Source organism: Halichoerus grypus, chromosome 3, assembly GCF_964656455.1.
Source record: "Halichoerus grypus chromosome 3, mHalGry1.hap1.1, whole genome shotgun sequence".
NCBI classification, from domain to species: domain Eukaryota; kingdom Metazoa; phylum Chordata; class Mammalia; order Carnivora; family Phocidae; genus Halichoerus; species Halichoerus grypus.
In genome coordinates this window covers 147,141,027-147,146,972 of record NC_135714.1, presented here as the reverse complement: position 1 = coordinate 147,146,972, position 5,946 = coordinate 147,141,027, and the positions used below count along the sequence as shown (strand labels likewise).

The following is a 5,946-nucleotide window of genomic DNA, read 5'->3' as shown; positions in this document are numbered from 1 at the left end:
GAAGAGGTAGCCTTCCTTCTCCTTCAAAATCCTCCTACGCCTGCCTCTCTGCTGCCTGGATGGGGATGGGGGGACCATTAATGCTTTAGAGAGACAGAGAAGGGGCAAGAGCTGCAGCCCAAGTCAGGAATCCTGAAAGAGAAGGGCTGACCCTTTTCACTCCTCAGGGAACTCCGGCTGGCACCTGGACCTTGGAAAGCTGCCTTAAATGTCCCACTCTTTTCTCCACATGGAGGGGGCCCTGGAGATGGGGTGAGGCCCTCCCCTCCCCTCAGCTTCTCCTGGGACCCCACCTCAGGCAGTCAGGCAGTCCAAGGGTAGGATAGGAAGCAGTCTGTGCCCCTCTTGCCTCCCATCTGGGTTCCACACCCAGTCCCAAGATTAAAAATACGTATATATATACTTTGATGAATTAAAAAATGCCCAAAGAGGGGGATGGGCTTGAAGGGTCAGGCAATAGGTGCTCATGGTCTATGAGAAAGGTGGCCCTCTTGCCCTGGCCCTCATCCTCTTCTGAGTCAGATGGGCACTCTTCCTGCCAGGCTTCAGGTGGAGGAAGCCTCTTGTAGAAGATGAGGCTACAGTCCACAGCATACACCTTCACCCCCAGAAGCTGAGCTTGAGTGCAGCTGTCGGACCAGGAAGACAGTGATGAAAACCATCATGATGAAGGTGCAGCTGAAGCCAGCCACCACCTCAGGCAAATGTGAGGGCAGCAGCCCTGCTGTTTGCCCTTAGCCGGTACTCCACCTCCACCTCCAGGGGCAGCTGCTGCTTGGGGACTCAAGGCTGCTCTTACTCTACTGAAAGCACATCTGCTCCATGGGTTTAGGGAGGCATGGCGGGGGCAATGGAGGCAGTCCATGGGGGTTAACCCTGGCATGTGGCAAACAAGGTGTGGCAGGGGGCACAGACGCTGACCCAGATGATCTCCACGTCTTTCTCAATGCTATAGTGTGTATTGATGACTTGGAGATTGAAGCCTGTTGGGCAGTGCTGGACACAGCTCTTCTGGTGCAGGGAGAGGCCTTCCTGCACACCACACAGGCCTGGTTGGAAGTGAGGGTCTTGTAGTCGCTGCTCTCAGGAGGTGTGTGCAGACCCTCAGGGCCATGACACAGCACAAGGGTGAGCTTAGTCAGTGTCCCACAGTTGGCTTTGCTGGTGTTTTCAGTCTCCAGGACCCACTGGCCAGAGGGGTCCTCATTCCAGGAATGGGTTATCGTGAAGGCCCAGTTCTTAAATCCATCTGTGGAATAATTGTCTGACCTGGCAGCCAACAAGGTGGAGCAGGTGCCCATGGGGCTGCCCAGGTGGATGACCAGGTTGCTATGGTGATTATAGACAGGGTGAGGCAGGACTGTGCATGCTCCAGTTGTGTGATATGGCTGAGCTCCCCCAGTCTTTTGCACCTCAGGCTGCTTCCTGATGTCCTTGGGCTCAGTGAAGATATCCCTGATGCACTTCCTCTGGGGTACCACTGTCATCCTGTTCTAAGCCAGGGTCACTATAGCACCTGTGTCCAACAGCCTGTAGCCATATGAATGGCTCACTTTTTGGCCCACACCATTGGTGACCCAGTCATTAGCAATGAGGTAGGCTGGCTTTGAGGTCCCACCAGGCGAAGTTCTTTTTGGCTTCAAGGTGAGAGTGATGGTGCCAGCTGCCAATGGGGCAGAGGCCTAGGTGCCCCTGTGAGACTCTCTATACTTCTGCTGCAAAGTCCCTAGTCATTGTAGACCATGCCTATGCCACAGATGCTGTTGTTGGTCACCTTAGTCTCCTGTCCTACACACCATGTGCCATGCCAGTTGTCATTCATCTGTGTGTACTGAGGCTGGGGGTCGGGGTCCTGGTCATTGACTTTGAAGCTGGCCCCAGGATCATAATTGCCTGATAAGTCTGGGTGATTCGTCTCGATGCCATCATCCAGAATGGAGACCACAATGCCATACTCCTGTAGCCCTGAGCCCAGGCCTCCTTCATGTTGAGGTACCACTAGGTGATGCCAGACAAGTACCATGGCTGGGGAAACTTGGTGTCCCTGGGTTCCTAGTACACATCCCTTTTGGCCCAATGCTTTGCCACCTGCTGCTCCAGCCACTGTACTCGAGGCCCCCTCTACAAGCCACTGTGCTGCAGGTGGTGAGGCAACAGGGACTGCTTTGTCACCTCTCCATGCCAGAAGTGGTAATAGTTGCTGAGATCTGGCCCAGGATGAGGAAGCCATGCTTCTGTGCCAGGCTGACAGCTACAGCTAGGCCTCCTGGAATGTCCACACAGGTGTTGGTGTAGACCTTCTTGCCAAGGGCATGGCCGCCAGCAGGACCAAGGCTCCTGCTACTGCTACCACCCATAGCAAACAGGGCCTCAGCTCCATGGTGGGGGACAGGTGGCCAGGACCCCGGAGCCCCCAGCCTCCTTGACCTGGTCATAGTGCCTTGGCTTGCACGTGCATGCCTCCTCATTGCCTGTGGCCTGGGCGCTTACTGGCAGGACCATGGGACAGAGTAGAACAGGGCCGTGAGGAGAGGAGGAGGACTGCCAGCTCCAAGGGAGCCAGAGGTTAGGAGTAAGTTTTCCAGGTGGGTGCTGTGGTGGTTCATGTGTGCCTGGTGAAGCAGAGAGCCCTATTTCAGGGGGGCTTAATGCCCTCCCTCACCAGAGAGCAGTGTCACCACAGGGAGGCTGGGCGGGTGGTTTCCACCCAGCCAGCTACCAGCGCAAGAGTTTGCCCTGGGCTGGGACTCCAGCTCCATAGCGGGCTCCTCTTCTATTTTTTTGGAGGAGTTTTAGAAGAATTGGTGTTAATTCTTTTATGAAAGTATGATACAATTTCCCAGAGAGGCCTCTGGTCCTGGACTTTATTGCGAGTTTTTTGATTACTGATTCAATTTCCTTTCTAGTAATCCATCTGTTCAGATTTCCTATTTCTTCAGGGTTTAGTCTGAGTGGGTTTCATGTTTCTAGGAATTTGTCCATTTCTTGTAGATTGTCCAGTTTGTTAGCATGTAAGTGTGCCTAACAGTCCCTTATGATCATTTGATTATTTTGTGTATCAAATGATATACAGTAATGTCTCATTCATTTCTAATTTTATGTATTTTGATCTCTTTTTTCTTAGCAAATCTAGCTAATGGCTTGCCTGTTTTGTTTGGATTAGCCCTTAGTCTCATTAATCTTTTCCATTATTTTTTGGTCTCTATTTCATTTATTTTCACTGACCTTTGTTTCCTTCTTTGTACTAAGATTTACTTTGTTCATTTTTTTCCAGTTCTTTGAGGTATAAAGTCAGATTGTTTATTCGAGCTTTTCCTTTTTTTTTTTTTTTTTAAGTGTACCTGTTTATCACTATGAATTTGCTGTAGAACTGCTTTTTCTGGATCTCATTAGTTTTGGAATGTTGTATCTCCATGTTTGTTTCAAGATTCTTTTTATTTCTCTTTTTATTTCTTCTTTGACTCATTGGTTGTTCAGTAACATGTTGTTTTGTCTCCACATATGTCAATGTCCAGTTTTCTTTTTGTAATTGACTTCTAGTTTCATACCATTGTGGTTGGAAATGATGCTTGACATGATCTCTATCTTCTTAAATTTATTAATAATTGTTTTGTGACCTAACATATAATCTGGAAAATATTCCATGTACACTTGAGAAGAATGTGTGTTCTGCTAATTCTGGAAGGAATGTTTTATAAATATCTGTCATGTCCTTCTAATCTAATGTGTCATTTAAAGCCATTGTTTCCTTAGTGATTTTCTGTCCATTGTTGAAAGTGGGGTATTCTTCTATTATTCTATTGCTATTTATCACCTAAGATCTGTTAACATTTGCCTTATATATTTAGGTTCTCCTATGTTTTCTGCGTCTCATGTTGATTTTTCTATTTGATTTTTAAATATTCTCTTTTCTAAAATCTTTTACATACTATGTACTAATATTTTCATAGATTTTGTTTTAAATATATTCTCTCAATTTAGAGTCTATAATTTTTGCATTGTACTCTGTTCCCTGAATTTGATAGTTATTGTCTAGTAATACTGTCATAATCAAAATGTTGAAAATTTAAATTCCCTCCAAAGTTCCCTATAATTACTTTGCAATCAGTTTAACCCCAACCCCCAGCCCCTGGTAACCAGTGATGTTTTCAGTTTCTATAATTTTGCCTTTGGCAGAATGTCATATAAATGGAATCATGCAGTGTAAGTTTGGGGTCTGGCTTCTTTTACTTAACAAAATACATTTGAAATATACTTATGTTGTTACTTTTTCAATAGTTTTTCTTCCCTTTTATTTGTAAGTATTACTATCATACAAATGTTCCACAGTTGTTTACATATATACCAGTTGAAGGACATAAGGGTTGCTTTTATTTTTTGAGGAAATAAAGCTGCTGTAAACATTCAGATGGGTTTTTGTATGAACGTGTTTTCATTTCTCCTGAAGAAATACCCAAGAGTGGGATAGCTGGATTATATGGTACATATATATTTAACTTTATAAAACATTGGCAAACTGTCTTCCAAAGTGGCCCTGCCATTTTAGTTTTCCACTAACAAGGTATGAGGATTCCAGTTGATCCACATCCTTATCTACATTTATTATGAGTATTTGGGGTTTTTTGCCTATTTTTCTCACTTTAGTCATTCTAGTAGCTGTGTAGTGGTATCTTATTTTAGTTTTATTTTGCATTGTGACAATGACTAATAATGTTGAGTATCTTTTCATAGGCTGATTTTTCATCTTCCTTGGCAAAGAGTCTGTTTATATCGCTTATCCATATAGTCAATAAGGCGTTTTTCTAAATGTTATGCTTGAAAATTCTTCATGTATTTTGAATACAAGTCCTTTTCAGAACTGTGATTTGGACACCGTCATCTGAAGATCAAAAGTTTTTTTTATTTCTATAAATTCCAGTGGATCATTTTTTCTCAAATGGATTGTGTTTTGTTACCATATCTAAAAACTCCTTGCCTAAACCATGGATGGTCACACAGATTTTCATGTACAAGTTCTTCTAGTTTTAGAGTTTTAAATTTAAATTTAGGTCTAAGATCTATTTTGAGTTAATTTTTGCTTAACTTGTGAGATATCTGTTGAGGTTTATTTCCAATTATAACAGGATTATTTGTTAAAAATACCATCATTTCTCCATTTAATCATCTTTGCCCTTTTTGAAGAAATCAGTTGATTACATTTGCATGGGTCTATTTCTGCATTTTTGTGTCCTATTTCATTGATCTGTTCCAATCTGTTCACCAATACTATTCTGTTTCCATTACTATGCCTTCAAATTGTCTTGAAATCAAGTGTGAGTCCCCTAACTTGTTCTTTTTATATTTGTTTTGACTATTTCTGTTTATCTGCTTTTTAATATAAATTTAGTATCAGCTTGTTGATATTTACCTAAAAAAAGTTTTCTGGGATTTTTGTTGGGATTGTATAGAAACAATAGATAATATTGGGGAAAATTTACATCTTAACAATCTTGTGTCTTCAGATACATGAACATTATATATTTCTCTTTTTACTTAGGTATTTTAAATTTTATTTTACTCAAGTTTTTTTTTTTTTAGTTTTCAGTATACAGAATATATATAGACATCTCTATATATTGATCCATTGCTAGATTTATACCTAAGTATTTTTATTTTTATGTGTTACTTTTAAAGGTTTTTCTTTTCATTTTGAATTGCAGATGTTCATTGCTATTACATGGGAATGCAATTGACTTCTGTAGTTTGACCTTGTATTTTGGGACCTAGCTGAACCTACTAGTTCCAGGCACTTTTTATAGATTATTTGGAATTTTGTGGACTCTTTAGAATTGAGTAATCTGTGAATAGAGGTCATTTTACATATTCCTTTTCATTTTGTATGTACTTTTTCAATCTATGAACTAAATTTGATTTGTTAACACTCTGTTGAGGCTGGTCATAAGTATC

The 5,946-nt window shown here is 42.1% G+C and overlaps 1 pseudogene; it reads right to left on the bottom strand.

Moving 5' to 3' along the window:
* Positions 1-412: 412 nt before the first annotated feature.
* On the bottom strand, positions 413-2,380 carry LOC118532290 (furin pseudogene; annotated as a pseudogene).
* Positions 2,381-5,946: the final 3,566 nt, after the last annotated feature.